Below are 20,552 nucleotides of genomic sequence, written 5' to 3' on the forward strand. Positions count from 1 at the left end.
ATATGGAGCCCTGCATACAGCAGGTGCAAGGAAGTGTGGGCCTCTCTCTTCTCAACCTAACCCCAACACCTGAGTAAATGAAGCCAACACCTTAACAGAAGTAAAAGTGAGAGATGGGGAGAGTCATGATGAGAAACAGTTCAAGCCCAATCTCTTAGAGACCCAAAGCTTCTCTGGCCCTTGTAGTTTTTCCTTCATTTATGGGAAAATCACCAGTGTCCTGGCAATAAATTTCTGTGTGCTGCTTAAGTCAGTTTGGACTGGGTTTCTTTTACTTGAAACTGAAATTGTTCAAACTACTACTGTTGTCATATAATGGCTATTGGTGAATGGCTACTGAGAATGATACTTAGGAACTAATAACTTTTCAGTAAATATTTTGAAATGAATTGAGTGATTTTTTTTCATATTGATGAGTTGGAAGCTGTTTTCTGCATTAATATATGATTATCAAGGATGAAACAAAGTATATTCAGAATTAATTAAAATTCAGGATCATAATGTATTGGAAAAAATAGCATAGGAGAAATAGTCAAGTCTTTCAGGTGAAATGGACTTAAATTCAAACCCCCTTTTATCACTTCTTAGTTGTGTGGCCTTGGGAAGAGCCCTTAATTTCTGAGATCAATTCTCCCTGTAAAATAAAGAAAATCAGTACTTTGATATAATGTTATTGTATTGGCATAAATATTTAGTATCCTATACCTTCTCCAACTATCATGAATCTAGGTTCTTTGATTGTATAATCATTTTTTTGCATAAGATACAACATACTAATGTTACAAAGCCATATTATAAAAAAATGAAATAAATTCAAAAGACCATATAGTAAATTCCAACTATACTTTTATTTCAAAAGTTTCTAGAGAAAATTTAATTTGGTGTGCATTATTTTTAGTATTTTTAAGTAACTCTTTTCAATGAATAGAATGCCATTTTAAATACATGTTAACACTCTTTTAGAAAAATTGTAATACATACCTTGGCAAGCTTTGTTTTGTTTGTTTTATTTTAGAGAGAGAGTGTGCATGAGCGGAGGAGAGGAACAGAGGGAGAGAGACAGAAACTTAAGCAGGTTCCATGCTTAGCATGGAGCCTGATCTGGGTCTCCATGTCATGATCGTGAGACTGTGACCTGAGCCGAAATCAAGAGTTGGGCACTGAACCAACTGAACATGGCAAGCTTTAATTATTGACTAACTACACTGACTTTTCTGGTAATGACTCATGAGTTATTTCCATACCCCAATTTTTAAGTGTATTTCATTGATAACAATTTTCTTTGTATATTTTAGTATTCTTAGTGAAGTTCTTTGCGTAGCCAATAATCGGGGTAGTAAAGCTTCAATCACAGAATCACTGCAGCCCTTGCCTTCTTTTGAATGCTTATCTTTCCTGATAATCAAGGGTATTATTTCCCATAGGCAGCCTCGTACATCTATGACATATTAGAAACTGTCTTTAAAAATCATTTTCCATTACCAAGGGAGTTTGGGATAATGGAATGTGTAGTCACTTTCAATTTGTGTCAAATTTTCTGATGCATTTGTACCACCAACATTTTATCAGCTTGTCACTAGAACAAATGAAGTTGCAAATTGCATTGACTTTTTTTCATGAAATCTTTAAAACTGTTTATTTTTAACATGACTTCTCTCCTTTTTATTTCTGTAGTGTAGCAGGCTTGATTTTCAACTTTCAGGGTCTTTGTCACTTAGTGAGTATGGCATTCGGGAGCAATAATTTCCTGGGGCCTTGAAGGTTTTGGGAGAAAAGATTCAGGCATATAGGGCATATTAAAGCTAAATGCAGATTGAAGCAATAAGCATAGAACAATTTGATGAACTACCTGTAGGCAGGAGTGGAGAATTTCTGACACATCAGGAAAGCCATTATGTCCTGTTATGTTCAATAGCCCAGTTGGCCTAAAAGGTTACGGGTGATGTATGTTTTCATTATCTCCTATGAGCTGGATGTCTCAGAAGACCCCAGATGGCTTATTGTGGCTGCGGTTCTCTTCATTTGCACTATAGCAACCTCTGTCGCATCACACCAATATGTTTGTGAGGGTCAGTTTGCTTTGAGGAATATTGTCCCGTGATCTCTGTAATATTCTTCTCCCTGAAAATCTGCAAGGAGTTACCGCCTGGAGAATAACTGAAAGCTCTTCAAAAACACATCTTGATTTCCTGAGTGTCATCTGTCACTGTAAAAGCAATAATAGCAATAAAACATCAATGACATTAGTTATCGTTTGTTGAACATACATTATGTACCAGGCATGCCTTACATACAATACAGTACTTCATTATATGTTCTTTAACATATCCTGTTAAACCAGGTGTCATGATTTATATTTCACATATAAAAAAATAAGATGACATTAAGAAAGTAACTTGTCTAAAACTTGTCCTAGATGCGTTAGAGATAGCATTCAAACCACAGGTCTCCCTGACTCTAGAAAATTCTTAACAACTGCAGATCATATTTAGTTCAGCATGAAGAAGCTCACAGTCTAGTTAAAGAGAAAAATATATGTAAATGATACCTATCATACAATAATTTCATTTAAAAAGCATGTGTGTTTAAAGGGCAAGGGAAACAATATGTATTAAGAGCTGTTTATACGTATCTTTAGGGGAAGTAATTAAATCTAAGGAAGGGATCAGAAAATCCATAGAAAAGAGTAATTTAGCATTGGAGACACAGTACCATAAGAACTGGAACCAGTCAGTGTTTAAGCAAAGGCCCAGAATAAGCCCTGAAATTACAATGTGTTGGGGGAGCAGTAAAAAAGTCACGGGTGGCATAGGAATTGAAACACTCAAATGTCTACACCTGTCTATATAAGCATAGGAAAAACTAAAGGTGCAGAAGATCAGACTTAAGATGAGAGAGAACAGGAGAGACTGAAGGAAGACTTTCTGTTTTTTTTTTAAGTGAAGTCAATGAAAATATAAATTTATGAGAGACCTTTTTAAAAAAATTTTTAACATGTATTCACTTTTGAAAGATGAAGAGAGACAGCATGAGCAGGGGAGGGGCACAGAGAGAGGGAGACAGAGGGAGACACAGGATCGGAAGGAGGCTCCAGACTCTGAGCTGTCAGCACAGAGCCTGACGTGGGGCTTGAATTCACAGACCAAGAGATCATGACCTGAGCTGAAGTCGGACCCTTAACCAACTGAGCCACCCAGGTGCCCCAGAGAGACCTTTATTTTTAAAATAAAATGAGAAGATTGATACCTGTCTTACCTATGATGTGGGATTATTATAACATTGAAACAATTATTATATAGATAAAAGCAGATGTTTTAGGATATGCAGCTTGCCTGTCTTGGCCATGACTGTCTCCTGTCATCTTGAAATTTTTTTTTTCATTTTTTTTCCAAAAGGAAATTAGATGAAATGAATAAGCCAAGCTGTATTCATTTTAATGTTTCATATTTACTAACATTTCTTTGTATACTCATTCAAGAAACATTCCACATGGAGTAAAAATGAGGCAGAGGAGACCCCACTATCTCTGGGGCACAGACTATTTATATAAAAGCCTCTCCTTAACTAGTAAAGTCAATTTTGCAGAAATGTCCAGTGCAAACATCATGGTATTTAATAAATAGATGGAATGTCCTTTAAGATGAATCCAATATTAAGTTTGGTCTTCTGCTACAAACAAGTATTCCTTCACTTAAAATGACCTTGTGTCATATGTGTACAAAGTTTGCTCTAATACAATGGGACTAATCCATTTGTCTTAGAAAGCCGTGCGTTTGTTTTAGAAGAAGAATTTCTCTTTCATTACATAGGCTATTATTTGCTTTGTCAAATCCCTCTTGGCCTTGAGCACACTCTAGAAATAGGGATTCTTTAGAATTGCTGATAAGGATGTTCTACTAAATATTACCCTTTATAAATCTTTGAGGAGGCTCAGGAATTGGTGAAGCAATCTAAAGATTTATATAAGGAGACGTACAAATCTAGCCAAATGAGGACACATCTGGGATGTATCTGGGTCTACCCTCTCAAGGGCCTGTGCTATATAATGCTGATTCCTTTTTTTTTTTTTTTTATTTTGGAAAGGCAACAATACATATGTACTCCTTTAACTTTTTAACATCTTTGTTGATGTCTAATTGATACATAATGAACTGTACATATTTAAAGCATATGATTTCATAGTTTTGGTGTATGTGTATATCCATGACACCATCACTACAATCAAGATAATGAGCACATCCATCACCCCCAAAAGTTTCCTCTTGCCTATTATTTCTTCCCAACCGTTGGTGTCCCATCCTCACAACACCTGATCTGCTTTCTATCATAATTCATTTCCATTTTCTATAATTCTATAGATTCTATAATTTTCTATAATTTTATATAAATGGAATCATACAGCATATTGTCTAACTTATTTCACCTCAGCATAATTATTTGAAGATTTATCCATATTATAGCATACATGGATAGTTTATTCCTTTTTATTTCTGGAGTAGTAATTGTATTGTATGAGTATATCCGAGTTTGTTCATCCATTCTCCTTTGGCAAGTATAACTCCCTTGAACTTAATGTACCCTTCGTGATCTTTTCTTTCATGTCTCTGATATTATAAATTCTTTGTGAAAAAGTATTTCAAAAGCTAGGTTCTCCGCTGTCTCTTAATCATAGAGAGGAAAGAAGTACCTTAAGGATACACAGGGGTATAATTACAATATTTATGATGATGATAATTAATAATAATAATGTGCTTTTAATATGCATAGCACCAGATGAAGCTTGTTGCTGTTTCCTAAGCTGGGCATAACAACTCCCTGTTATGGGAATCCTGTTATGGGAGCATCTTAAGCTGGACTAACTCCCCTGTTTTATTTTACATTCTTTTACAAAGCAACCCATGAGTTATGAAGATGTGACTAAAACTATTATGATTAAATTTAATCATTCACTTAATATATTTTGAGGGCCTACTATATTTCAGGCACAGGACTAAGAAAAAGGGATTCAAAAGTAACAAAAGACACATGCTTCTTCTTTCATATTCAAAAGTGGATTTATTGTATGCATAATAAGTTGAAGCATATATACAGGCCCTTCCAAAGCCCTGGCTTTGGCAGTATGTTCACATGGTCACGTATTTTAGAGAGGTTGCAAAATCCATCTGTTTGATTTTAATGCACTGATAAGAACCTCTATCTCTTTATACCCCAGCTTTCCTACTACACACTTTTTCCCAAGAAGAGTAGCATTGGAATTGTCAGGACATTTTGGAGATCCAGCAAAGGGTAGTTGGTGTTGAGAAGTAGATAGATAGAAACATACATATACACATACTTACAAACATACGTACTGCATATGTATAGTTAGCATATGGTTAGCATATAGTAGCACAGATGCATGTGGTTCATAGTTAGTTCTGTGTATATTAATTTAGGACTAGTCACCCCAGGTGAGAAATGGTATGTAGAAATCCTACTGCTCACTGTGGCACCTCACTGGGTTCCATGATCAAAAGGTGCCTATCTATAAACTGTTACACAGTATAAAGTTGTCTAGTGGTGCTGCACGCTGGAATGATGTGGATGGTGGAAGAACAATTAGAATTGAAATGGTTAGACCCAGAAGTTGTGTGTGTGTGTGTGTGTGTGTGTGTGTGTGTAGAGACAAGGGTTGGGGGGAGGAGAAAGGGAGAAAGATGTTAGGCTGATTGATTGATTAGTAAAACTATAATGTTATTTCTCTGTGTATAGGATATTTGTACTATTTGTCAACTTTCAGTATTTTATTTTGATGTGATTTATTTTCTCATTTTATTTTTTTAAAGTACATTTTGAGAGAGAGAGAGAGAGAGAGAGAGAGAGAGAGAGAGAGAGAACATATGTGAGTGGGGCAGGAGCAGAGAGAGAGGCAGAGAAAGAGGGAGAGAGAGAATCTCAAGCTGATTCCACACTATCAGGGCAGAGCCCAACACGGTGGCTTAAACTCACTAATTGTGAGATCATGACCTGAGCAGAAATCAAGAGTTGGATGCTTAAACAACTGAGCCATTCAGGCACCCCTATTTTCTCATTTTAAATAAATGTTAACATGTGACTTTGATTTTCTATTTCTTATTTTGGATTATATTTATTTGAGTCCTCCCCCAACTTATAAATACTCGAGGCAACACAAAAGTAGAATCCATTGCTGTTTATATGTTACAGTTCATCAGGAACAGACCAATAAGCATACATTTAAAATACAAGGTTATAAAGGTTAGATAAAAGAACTTCAAGGAACGTACAGGACAGGAATAAATTCTTACTTGGAAGGATAGAATTCTTGGAGAAAGTGGTGTTAAAGCTGAGATGTAGTGTAAGTTGACCAAAGATATATATGTCCTATGTGTCCCTGTACCTCTGTGTGGGGTAGGAGAGAAAGATAGGAGGGTGTTGATAGATGTTTTACTTTTCCCTTAGACATACAGAGTTTTAAAATATGTGGGTGGGTGACATAAGATCAAATTTTACAGATTTTTAAACATATATTTTATATACAGTAGGTACATACATTTTATAGTTAATCCTGAGGCACATGAGTGAAGAAATGCCAAGACTTTAGGCAGAGAGACCATATTTGATTATGTGTCTTCCAAAACTGTATTTCTTTCCTCTAAGGCAGATGTTCTTAATTCTCTAGAGGCAGTTGTCAAGGAGCAGTTTTCAAACACAGTGGCATTTAGTGAAGGAAGGCTCCTTAAAGTAGTGAATAGTATCTGGGATTCCATTTTAAACCCTAATACAATGTAGGCCCCACCCACTTAATCAATGTTTGTTATAGGGAAAGGATCAGAAATAATGGTCTGATGTGTCCATTTTCTTTTTTTTTTTTTTTAATTTTTTTTTTCAACGTTTATTTATTTTTGGGACAGAGAGAGACAGAGCATGAACGGGGGAGGGGCAGAGAGAGAGGGAGACACAGAATCGGAAACAGGCTCCAGGCTCTGAGCCATCAGCCCAGAGCCCGACGCGGGGCTTGAACTCGGACCGCGAGATCGTGGCCTGGCTGAAGTCGGACGCTTAACCGACTGCGCCACCCAGGCGCCCCTGATGTGTCCATTTTCTACTATTTAATTTGCTTTGCCAACTTGACAAATTATTTCTGTCCTCTAAACTTCAGTTTCCTTATGTTCACAATAGGGGTAAAAATCGCTACCTTATAGGTTGGTTTGAGAACAAGAGGACCTAATAAGATAATCCAGGAGAGAAGTGCCTAGCATAAAATAAATGTTAAGTAAGTTTCAAACGAATATGCACTTTAAAAGTTCTACCATTTTAGGATTAAAAATTTAATTGTAATATTGGAAATATAAAACTCCTGGAAGAAAACAAAGACAGTAAGCTCTTTGAGATAGGTCTTTGCTATAGTTTTTTGGGTCTGTTCCTGAGGCAAGAACAATGAAAGCAAAAATAAACCAAAGGGACTGCTTCAAACTCAAATCTTTTGGACAGCAAAGGAAATCATCCACAAAACAGAAAGGCAGTCTCCTGAATGGGAGAAGATATTTGTAAATGATATGTATGATAAGGGGTTAGTTTCCAAAATGTATAAAGAACTTGCACAACTCAAAATAGGTAGGTAGGTAGGTAGGTAGGTAATGATAGATAGAGATAGAGATATATCTAAACAAACAAACAAGCAAACAGTCCAATTAAAGATGGGCAGAGGTGGGGCGCCTGTGTGGTTCAGTCGGTTGAGCGACAGATTTTGGCTCAGATCATGATCTCACTGTTCATGGATTCAAGCCCCATATTGGGCTCTGTGCTGACAGCTCAGAGCCTGGAGCCCACTTTGGATTCTGTGTCTCCCTCTCTGTCTGCCCCTCCCCTGCTCATGCTCTGTTTGTCTCTCTCTCTCTCTCTCTCTCTCTCAAAAATAAACATTAAAAAAATATAAAAAAAAAATGGGCAGAGAACCTGAATAGACATTTCTCCAAAGACATAAAGAAGGCAAACAGAAACATGAAGAGATGCTCAATGTCACTCATCATCAAGGAAAAGCAAATCAAAAACGAAATATCACTTCACACCTGTAAGAATGGGTATTATAAAAATACAAGAAATTAGTGCTGGCAAGGATGTGGACAAAAGGGAACCCTCCTGCACTGTTGGTGAGAATGTAAATTGGTACAGCAATTATAGAAAACAATATGGAAGTTCCTCAATTAAAAGTATAACTACTCTATGATCCAGCAATTTTATTTCTGGAAATTTATCTGAAGAAAATGAAAATACTAATTAGAAAAGATAGGTGCACCCCTATGTTCACTGAAGCATTATTTACAATAGCCAACATATGAAAGCAACCTAAATGTCCCATTGATAGGAAATGGATAAAGATACATATACACACGCACACATATATAATACCCATATACACAATGAAATATTGCAATGGAATATTCCTTAGCCAAGAAAAGAATGAAATCTTGCCATTTGTAAAACATGGATAATAATAGAGGGCATTATGCTAAGTGCAGCAAGTCAGAGAAATCACTATTGACAGTGACAGATGAATATGAAAACCACAGTGATATGGAACATTCATATGAACTCAGTTTCTCAAATGAATCTAAGATAATGGTACCATCATCTTGTACAAAGTATGGTCTCTATCGTTTTAGAAAGAGGTGTATCATCTTTGAATATTAAGTAAATATTAGGGTATTCTCAGAGGGATATAAAATAAGCTTTCAGTGACCTGTTAAAGTTACTCTTTTAGTGGACTTCTGAGCATTATTCAATTTTTTATTAAGTGAATTAAATTCACTTAATTCAAAGAGACATTATACATGTAGGGGGAAAAAAAAAGAAAAAAAGTACCTCATCAAGAATATAAGAGAGGAGCTATTGACAGTATCTCATTATAAAATGATAGAACTTTTCTTTTTTTAACTGAACTGTAGTTGACATATAATATTATATTATATTCAGGTATATAACATAGTGATTCAAAATTTATATATATTATGAAGTGATCACCGTAATAAATCTAGCCACCATCTGTCACCAAACACACTGACTGTATTCCCTATGTTGTACATTATATCCCTGTGACTGACTTATTTTATAACTGGAAGTCTGTACCTTTTAATACCCATCACATATTTCACCCAGCACCCAACCCGTCTCTTCTGGCAACCACCAGATAGTTCTCTGTACCTAGAAATCTTCTTCTGTTTTGTTTGCTTTGTTCTTTATAAATTACACATATAAGTGAAAGCATGTGGTATTTGTCTTTCTTTGACTTGCTGCCCTTAGCATAATGCCCTCTATTATTATCATCCATGTTTTACACGTGGCAAGACTTCATTCTTTTTCAGGAGTGTCCAAACTGGGCACTTGGCATGGATTATCTTGTTTAATTTCCATAACAGTAACTTAGGGTTGATATTATTATTTTCACTTTTGAAATGAAATACTTAGGCAGATTTGGAAACTAACTTTTTAAAAAGGATTCTTAGTTAAGAGGAGGGGGAGTGAACTTGTCTTTTCTGGGGCCCAGCTCTCAGGCTGATGGTCTCACCATGGCACAGCAACAAAGAAAGCTCTTGTTTTTAAAACAGAAGCTCAGCAACAGCCACATCCTCAAGTCATTTTCCTCTTTGGAAAAAAAAAAAAAGATAATATCCTCAAAGGCCAAAAGTATCTTATCTCTGTTCTTTCAGGATCTGCACCAGTTCTACCCAATAAGGTGACCCACATATGTAAAATTACATTTTCTAGGAGGTGCATTTTTAAAAAGTTAAAAGAAATAGGTAAAATTCACTATAATAAAATTCAACTCAATAAATATATACACAATACTATTACTTCAACATAAACATAAAATTATTACTGCAAATTCTTTTCATAGTGTATTTTCAGAATCTGATGTGCATTTTATACTTGCAGCATATCTGATTAGCCACATTTCAGGTCCTCAGTAGCCACAGGGGCACTGGGACCTGCCTTACTGTGCAGCACAGATTGTATAGTTCTAGTTAGGACTAATGATAAACTATCTCAAGCAGGGAAATCTTAGGCCTTATTCATTAAAATATCAACATGTCTACTGTCATTTCTTCTATATTGCTGACCTTCTTTTCAGCTCAGTGCTACATGAGGATCAATAACCTAGGTTTTAGAGTCAGGTTTCCATAAAACTCTGCTCTACCCCTTACTACGTATGAGTCCTTGAACAAGTTATTTGATGTCTTAGCCTCAGTTTTCTCGTTTACAAAAACGGGGAGAATGATGCCTAGCGCTCAAGTTAGATATAAGTTAGATATGTCTCCTGGCTCCATAAGTAGATGCTCTAAATGTTAAAATTTAATCTCATTTTCTTCTGTGTGAACTTGAACAGAGATTGAGTGCACTATTCATTTTTTTTAATTGTACTCTTTTTTTTTTTTTAGGTTTATTTATTTTGAGAGGCAGAGGGAGAAAGAGAGCACATGAGCAGGGGAGGGGCAGAGAGAGGGAGAGACAGAATCCTAAACAGGCCCCACATTTTCAGCACAGAGCCCTAGGTGAAGCTCAAACTCATGAACTGTGAGATCATGACCTGAGCTGAGATCAACAGTTGGATACTGACTGAACCACCCAGGCACCCCGAATGCACTATTCTTGACACAGATATTCTATATCGTTTACTGTTCTACATATGACACTCCTCCCTCCACCCTGGCTCCACCTCATTGCTGCACCCATAATCGTGAATATGGGTTAGTCAATCACTCACCCTCTGTGAGTAGGTAAAAATCGGTATGGGTTTCATACATGTTGTTGAATTTGTTGTTTCCTGATGTATTGGAGTTTCCTGCAGAATGACCTATGTGGGCTAGTTGGGATAGTTTATAACCTTTTAGAAATCCCATTAACTCACTTACAGATGAATATTCTGTAGTACTTAGCTCTTTAAGTATTTAAATTCTTTAAGGCCCATCTATCAACTAGAACAAAAGGAAACTATCGTTCTTCTACCCACGCTGTTCCTTCTTCCCAGGTGAAACAAGTTATTACAAGTCCCCACATACTTTCTCTTGGTTTCTCCTGGTCCTAAGCTAATTGCATGAGTCACCTTGCTCAAATTCTAGAAAGTGCCGAAGGCCAATGTATGAGTCTCAAGATTTCTTCCCAACAATATGTAGAAAATTCCTACTGAAGAAGCGGGAGCTCTGTGTTCAAATCTCAGCATGCTATTTGTAGTGTTTCTCCCATTTCAACCTATCTGAGAAGGACCAGCTTCTTACTACTCTTTCCCAAAGCTGTTAAATCAGAATCAGGTGTTTATCCTCAAAGAGCTTATTATCCCCTTCTTAAAACCCAGTTTGGGGCACCTGGGTGGCTCAGTAAACCAAGTGAGCATCTGACTCTTGATTTTGGCTCAGGTCGTGAAGTCGTGGTCCTGAGATGCAAGCCTGCATTTGGGCTCTGTCCAAGGCGTGAAGCCTGTTTAAGATTCTCTCTCCCTCTCCTTCTGTCCCTCCCCTGCTCACACTCCCTCTCTCTCTTTTAAAAAAATGAAAATTAAAAACAACCAGTGAGAGATGGGGTGGAGAATTCCAAGAAGAACTATCTCAATAATTTTACTTTCTGAAAAAGATATGCTAAAGAAATCATACAGTTATTCTCAATGTGTAGTTTTGACTAATGCAAAATTGCCATTCTATTAATTGTATCTTTTAACTCAAAGTATAGCAATATTCGCATTCTAGCTTTCATTTCCCAAAGAAAAACCCACATTTAGTGTAAGATTGTCTTATCCTCTCAATAATTTTTTAATAACAAATAAAATTTAAGAAATATTCATTAAAATGTTACTATTGCTTGAATTCTGTATTTTAATATCAAATTAGTAAAACATGGTATTTATACATTTTATAAACAGGATCACTAAAGTGTGTGTGTGTGTGTGTGTGTGTGTGTGTGTGTGCACGCGTGCATGCAGGCACATGTGCGTGAATACACGTATATGTATGTATGTAATTTATGTGCTAGTCTAGTATTAAAAGGTTTGGCAGAAAATGAGAGAAATAGGAGTCTAAATAAGTCATACAAATATGACCATCCAAAATTCACCAAATATTTTATAATTCTTTTTAATTCTTACTCTTAGGTTGTGAACAAAATTGCTTTGCCATAATCTTGTCTTTTATATATGAGGAAGCTAAGGTCTTGAGCATTTATGTTGTTTTCTTGAGGATAAATTTTGGCCAAGAAAAGGATGTCACTTCACCCATACTACCACATCTGTTGAAAATTTATGATGCATTAGTTAACAATTAACATGGCTAAACACCATTGTATAGATATTCACAAGACTTGCTTTGCTAAGTAAAACCTTTTCCTTAGTTAGAGAGATAGTTTTATTTGCAAATATAAATGCATTTTTGAGGCTCTACACATCAGCTTCATCTCTTGGAGAGGTGATATTTGTTGTACTGGAGAGCATCATTTAATGTCAGCTTCTTAACTCTCTAATCAGGGCTCTACCACTTTTTGGCTGTATGACATTGGAACATTCCCTTCATATCTCTTATCTTCACTGTCTTCCAGAAAAGTAATTCTTTATTCCCTGACCTCTTCCTGACAGTATTATAAAGCACAAATAAATATGGTATTTGAATGTTTGCTGACAATATTGAGACCGTATACAAGCCATAGGGCATTCTTACTACTCCTTTGCTCACTGAGCTTGGTAACTCAGTGCTGCCCTGTGATGTAGACACAAGCCTTGGGAATAGATTGTCCTGGGTTAGAATCATTACTTTGACCTTCACTAGATCTGAAACCTTGCGGGGCAGGGGGTGGGGGGAGGGAGGTGGTGGCATTTAACTTTCTGAACCTCATTTTCTTCTTCTGTGAAACGGCTACTTTGAACTCTCAGCGTTCTTCTGAATATGATGGCTGCTGAGAAATGCACCTCAATCCCCTGAGGTTGATTAACATGGTAACTGAAAGAAACCCACTCTGTAAGTTATCTTACGGCAAACTGCTATCACTTCTTTATCTTTCATTCTCTTATTTTCCAGCAAAAGCAAAGCATATCCAGCCTTTAACTTACAAAAGAAACCAACCTGAAGAGATCTAAGCATATTTCTCACTTTATGAGGTAGCTAAAGTATCCTTTGAAAAGAATGACCAATCCACTGCTAATCTCTGGCCTCTTAGTTGTCACCATGATATTATTCCTCTTCCCAAACCTTTTTTTGTTTACATTTAATAACATTTGAGAGAATCATTAAACCACTAATCTTTGTAGGACAAGAAAAAAAAAGAAAAAAAATATATAGAGAGAGTTAAAAGGGATATAGTCAGATATTCAAACTGTTGTTTTGTATCAACACCTTTGTTGGCTGCAACAGGTGCAGATGGAAAAATAGATTGCCTATCAGAATATCTGTAAGTGAAAAAACAAACCACCGTCACCACCACCATCACCAACAGCAAATAATTTCTGCATCATCTGCCAGAACAGTGTCATATCTCTCTCACTGAGTATTTGATTTAGACAGTTATCAGAATTAATTTGCATTACTCAAAGGGGATCAAAGGGCTGAGTTGCATTATTTACATGTCAGCTGTCCTCATTTACTATTTAAAATTATAAAGGATCCTATTCTTAGAGGGACATAAATGAGAACTGCTTTATGACCTGAAAAAAGTCACTACCATGTGCAGGTGTAACTCCACATCAGAGAACCTTTACCATTTCATTGAGCCCTTCTAGATACAAAGATGGCAACAGTTGTTTGACAATACATTAGCTAATGTCCAACATGAGAAGCATCTCTGTCATGGGAAAAGAAGTGATCATTTAGTCCTTCTCAAAGAGGGCACTGTTGACATTTTGGTGATGGGACAGTTATTCATTTTGAAGGACATTCTAGCACATTGAAAGATGTTTAGCATCCCTATCTTAAGTACTTTGGGACAACCAAAAATACCCCCACGTTTCTAAATGCTATCTAGGGAGTATTATAGTCTGTCTTTGAGAACTACTGAGGTAAAGCAAGGTAAGGCTCATCTGGACACTAAGAGCCCATCTTTGGAATCAGAAGGATCTTTATTTGACTCTTGGCCATGAACTTACTAGCTCCATAATCTTGGTTACTGAAGTTCCCTGAGTCTCAGTCTTATCTGTCACTTGAGGATAGTAATGCCTTCTTAAGGGATTAATAATTTAATGCTGGTAAAGTCATTAACATGACGCCTGGAGGGGCACCTAGGTGGCTCTTGGTTTCTGCTCAGGTCATGATCTCAGGGTTCGCAAGTCTGAGCCCTGTGTCAAGCTCCACACTGACAGTGTGGAACCTCCTTGGGATCCTCTCTCTCTCCTTCTCTCTCTCTGCTCCTCCCCTGCTCATTTGCATTCTCTCTCTCTCTCAAAATAAATAAAGACCAAACAAAACATGATGCTTGGCATATAAGAAATGCTTATTTAAAGAGTAGCTAATTTGACAAATGCGTTTTAATAAAAATTCATGTAGGCTCAGAGAAAAAAAGTAGCTATCACAGTCAATAGTGATTATTGTAGTTGTCATGGGAAAAATGGCACTGGTGATGCTTGTGGTACACATAGGAGTATCAGTAGGTAAGGTGTTTCAGATGTATATAGTACCTTACTGCCTGAGTTGGAATTTCCATGCCGCTGTGTTATTAGGCCAATTCCCTGTATAGTCTATGATTCATATGTAAAATGAAGACAAAAATAGTGCAAACTGTAATAGTTTCTTGTGAAAAATAAGTATAAATACTACAAAGTGAATCAGGTTTAGAGATGCCTGTGAATTCAGTGGAGATAGGAGGGGATTGGATCATATGACTTTCTGCTTTCAAAATCTTAAGCCGCGTTAGCTTCAGTTGCTTTTGTGCTGCTGGCTCCACAGTAGTTAACTAGTCACTGTCTTACAAAGGTATGTCAGGGTGGCTCAACTGAACGTACTGTTGTTTTCTCAGGTAATTAGATCTGGCTCAGACAGTCTTGACTTTCAAGACAGTTTAGTATTTAAGATGTATTCTAGATTCTAGCCAAGGTAATTAGTTCTCAGAATACCAAACAGCCATGATTATAACAGGATCTTCTCTTGGATGTGGTACAATATGAAGGCTACAGGAGAGAGTTTGTGTGAAATCCTAAAGGGAAAAGAATGAAGCTGTTAATAGTTCAGCTTCAGCACATCCATGAATACATATGTTTTCATCCTAACAGAAAATAAATTGTCAGAATGTTTGTAATGTTAACCACTTTGGGATTAATAAAGTACGTAAATCACTTTGATAAATAGTAGTTATTTGCTAACTTTGCCTCCTGATTATAAAAGGTTGTTTTGTTTTGATTTTCTATTTAATTTTCACACTTTATGTTCCTATATGAATTTTAAAAGACAACTGGGAATTGATTTTTCAAATTAGAGTGTAGGCTGTTATGTGGTGATTTCATACAGAATTTGCAACCCCTACTCATAAATATGTTGTTGATGATCACCATATTATCTTGCTTCTCAGAACCTATAATTATTAACAGATAGATGACATCCTAAATGCAGGGGGATTCTTTTATCATAATATCAGCATTTTTCCACTCGGGAGTGATCTTTATGAAAGTAATGATGCAGTATTTCAATATTTCAAAAGGATAATTTCATTCCTCTTCAGATTCCACTTATTTGTTTATTGAGTGACTACCTAATCTATGCTACATGATGCCTGACCTAGCCATGTTGAAGATATGAACATAAATGAAACTGTTTATACCCATAGAGTAGTTTAGAAGAATCATGTATTTGATTAATGTACTACACTGTGAAAAATGCAGGAAAGGAAACAGTTGGGGGTACAGGATGAGTCAAGAAGGATAGAGATGATGATGCCTTACCATAAGTCTTACAATATCACTTATATAAATAACTCAGAATAAACAGGGAATTTCAAAGCTAGAAATTAATCATTCTAGCCCTATTTTGTACCACTTCCCGATATGCATGCCATGAGTGTTGTTTAGTAAGGACATGGGATAATGTAGACTTTCCAGTTTTATAGACAATGATCTAGTTCCTCCTGCCCCGTATACTAGCTATATGACCTTGGGCAAGTTATTGTATGTTGCTTAGCTATAACTTCTTTATCTGTAAAATGGAAAAGGTAAAATACCCTTAAGGGTTGTTGTGAAGATCAAATACAGTGATTTATAGAAGAGGGAATGGCAAAATATTTAATAAATGTTAGCTGTAATTATCTTATAGTCCACAGTTTTTCTACTTTCTATTTTATCACGAATCCACTGTTTTTCTACCTTAAAATTATTGTTCATTAGAGTTTGCTTATTTGAAATGCATGTACTTCTGTATTTCTACCTATTGAAATCCAAGGTCTTAAAATGTTACTTTCTCTTCAGTGCCTTTTCAGATTTCTTTCAAATGTGTGAATATAATACAATCACTTGTGAATATGTTCCATTTTTCCTCCTCATAACCGTATCTATTGGAGGCCAAGGTATATCATATTACCAACATAGTGTCTCAATACCAATTAGCTACAAAACGGACCCTCAATACTAATTTGTTGAAATAAATTCAGCTATAGACAGGTAGTTAATAGTTACTGAGTTTTATTCGATCAAATGTTGTACATCCTGCATTTTCATGCATTGTACATTGAGACCCCCTAAATCATTTTTCTTTATCAACTTCAAACTTTATCAGTTTAGGAAGGGCACTTCAATCCATCTGACAATGGCTCTACCTATAAGCCAGAAGTTCAGTTCATATGCATCACCACCTTTGCTTGTAAAGTAATATCCATTTGTGGAAATCTTCTAATATTTTATTCACTTTGCCTTTATTACTTTATACAAATGGATGAAACAGATAAAAATGAAATTGCTGAGAGTGGTGAGGAGAAGCATAGGTTTCATAAACTCAATATAATTAAGGCAAGATGGAGATCATTAGGCTTGCCTCAACTTTAGCCTCTATCAGGCATTCACTGGCCTTAAGCCCAATCAACTGTGTGTTCAATTATAAAGGAAAAGGATAAAACTAAAGTGCACAGTGCTAGAAATATGCATTAAACAACATACCTAAAAGATGAGCTGCCATTAGAGATTCTATAATTGGTTTTAACATATTGGGAATGGAACACCTATTAGAATCTGTGAATATTTTGTTCAGCTTGTGAACATTTACCATGATACGAAAGTTGGAGATTGTCTACTGTTTTATTCCTTTATATATATATATATATAAAATTGAATAGTTGTAAACTTTAAGTTGCCAATATTTAAAGGAATAAATAAATCTTTCATCCCCAAATTTTACTTACCCCTGACATTATTATTCTGACACTGTCAGCTATGCTAATTTCATAAAGAAATTTTTAGATTTAGTGAAATTGTTCAATAAATCATTTCCCTTTCTTGTAAGTATATCTCAGGTATGAGTAGAAAAATAAATCAAACCCAGAAACTTTTAATTTGATAGAGATTATAGTCATTAACTGAAATCTTGTTTTGAATTTTAAGTTATACGATTATCAATGAATTCATTATCTATGTATATCTTCAACATGTGTTTTTTTTTTTTTATTAGTATGTGTGTCCTAATAAAAAAAATTCTAGACCATCTTTGGAAGAGAAGTTGAATTTCTTTCACAAATTCTGCTACTCAAAAGCATACATTTTCTAAATTTGTAAGATGTAAAGTGGCTGTTTTATGGTAGAGTATTTTAATGTTAATGTGAAACACCTGGCAATCTTCTTAGAGTGCAGATTCTGCTTTAGCAGGTCTCAGGTGAAGCCTGAGATTCTGCATTTCCAACAAGTTCTCAGCTGCTGTTGCTGCTGCTGCTGCTGCTACTGCTTCCAGTCTGGACATATTTAATAGCAATTGGGTAGAGCACCAAATATGCAGTCAGAAAATTTTACTTCGAACATTACATCTACCATTTACTAGCTATAGAAATTAGGTTAAGTCACACCTGCTCACTTTTTCCATCTCTGTTGTTCTTACTTTATTTAGTCTAAGCCACCATCATTTCTCAGCTCTGGCATAGCCTCTTCATTGTTTTCTCAGCATCTGACCTTGCCCCTCTCCAGTCCACTCTCCAGACCACAGCTCAAGTAACAGTTCTTAAAAATACTAATCTTATCCTATGGCCAACTGCCTAAACCTCCCTTACCAGCTTTTAATGACTCTCCTCAAAGATAAAATTCCAAATTGTTACCATAATCCATTAAGTCCCAGTCTGCCTCTTTCATCTTATCTCGCTCTCTGTTCTCATTGTTCCTTAGGTTTCACCAAATGGGCTTTTCCTTTGTTGCCTAGGTGTGATCCCCAGGTAAGCAGAAACATATAACCTGGAAACTGGTTAGAGATGCCAATTCTAGATCCCACCCTTGAAACTTTCTCCCACTGGACAGGGCCTCTCCCATAAAGGCAGTGCCTATTGGGTTTTCTTTCTTTCTGATTCTCCAGCACTCAAAACACTGCCTGGCACAGTGTAGGTTTCCAATAAAAAGTTTTGAATGAATGAGAGAATAAATCCTTATAACCTCTGTATTATTTCTTTATCTGTAAAATAGATAAAATATTGCTTCCCTCACAGGTTACTTCAGATTCATTAGCATATATGAACGTAGAAAGCAGAACGCCTACTTTAAAGATATTCAAATAGGGTTTCTTTAAAGATACTAGTTTTATAAAGCACTTTTACGTCATTTTCTCAAGTATACCTACATTATTTGCTTTTACAAAAACAGTTACTTTACGCAGCTTTGTTCATTAAGTCACTTACTCACATATATAACATTGGATGTTTGCTAACACTGTTGCTACTACGTGGGATAGTATTCCCTCTATCTGGAGTTCTAGCTGGTGACATTTCTTAAAGCCTTTACTCAATGCATCTGACAGTTGTCTCCTTCTAGTTTCTGCTGTACCTTAAACTTTCCTCTTTCAAAGCACTTAAAACATTTAAAAATAATAAGTGTTTTTTTTAATTTCAGAAGTAGCATAAATTTGTTATAGAAAATATTTTTAAACTGCTGATAAGTAAAAAGAAAACCTTAGTTCCTACTGTAATCAAGAGCTTTCATGATAACATAACTTCTTAAGCTCTTCCATATTCTTTAATTTTTTTTGATGTTTATTTATTTTTTGAGAGAGAGAGACAGCAAGTGGGGGAGGAACAGAGAAAGAAGGAGACACAGAATCTAAAGCAGGCTTCAGGCTCTGAGCTGTCAGAGCCCGATGCAGGGCTCGAACTCATGAACCGTGAGATGACGACCTGAGCCGAAGTTGGACACTTAACCATTTGAACCACCCAGGCATCCATTCCATATTCTTTAAATTGCAAAAAAAAATTGCTATAGTTTAGGTAAATTTATTTGGCGTTTCCAAATTAGGTACATAAGATTTTTTAATCATATTAGTTAGTTGATATTGTGCCCTGTTAACGTAAATTCTCCTAACATATTATAGAAGGGCGTGTTTAATCAAGTGCATTTTGCACGTATTCTTTTAAAGAAGTAATAAAACAGCACTAGTCATGTGGATGTAAAATTGTATTGCAATTAGGTAACATGGTAAGGACGGAGTTCCGTAAGAACATTTGATTTACAGTAGATTTCCTGTGTATTCTCTGAGCCACTTTCAGCTCTGCACCCAAGGGAACACCTAAATGCACAAAGCTACTTCCTCTTGCTATTGTAGAACCAATTAAATTAATTTGTTGGAAATAACATTGTCTATCGCTTGCACTGTGCTAGATTAGATTCTCTCTGAATCTTCCTGGGTTTCACTCTACAATGTGTATAGCACTTTGAATTTTAGTGGCAAGAGCTGCAGTCTTCCTTTGCTTATATAAAAAAATTGATTTTAAGTACTCCTAAGAAAATAGAGCTTTCTCAGAAACCTGCATTTACTTTGGGAGACTGCTGCATATATTTTCTGACACTTGGCATCACTTAGGATAGCAAGAAATAGAAAGAATATAGAGATTCTTTTGCATTATGTGTATATCTCTAACTTTGGGGATTCTTTCCCATATCCATTAGGGAGAAGGAATTTCTATGGAGGACAAGATGCTACACGATAGGATAGGGATAGGATAGGGAATTATAATTGGATGAAATTATCTCATTGAATTTTTTATATTGTGTGTCCTAATGCCAAATTCATCTGTTCACTAAATGAACATTGATGAGCACAGCTCTAACACAGGTCATAAGGAGGATACACCGGATATCTGGAATATTTATACATATGTATGTATATCTTTATAGGAATGTAAATAGAGGTGCCTGGGTGGCTCAGTTGGGTAAGCGTCTGACTTTGGCTCAGGTCATGATCTTGTGGTTTGTGGGTTCAAGCCCTGTGTTCGGCTCTGGGCTGACAGCTCAGAGCCCAGAGCCTACTTCAGATTCTGTGTGTCTCTCTCTCTGTCCCTCCCCCATTCACACACACACACACACACTCTCTCTCTCTCTCTCTCTCTCTCTCTCTCAAAAATAAGCATTTAAAAAATTTTTT

This window comes from Prionailurus bengalensis, chromosome D1 (genome assembly GCF_016509475.1).
Source record: "Prionailurus bengalensis isolate Pbe53 chromosome D1, Fcat_Pben_1.1_paternal_pri, whole genome shotgun sequence".
NCBI classification, from domain to species: Eukaryota; Metazoa; Chordata; class Mammalia; order Carnivora; family Felidae; genus Prionailurus; species Prionailurus bengalensis.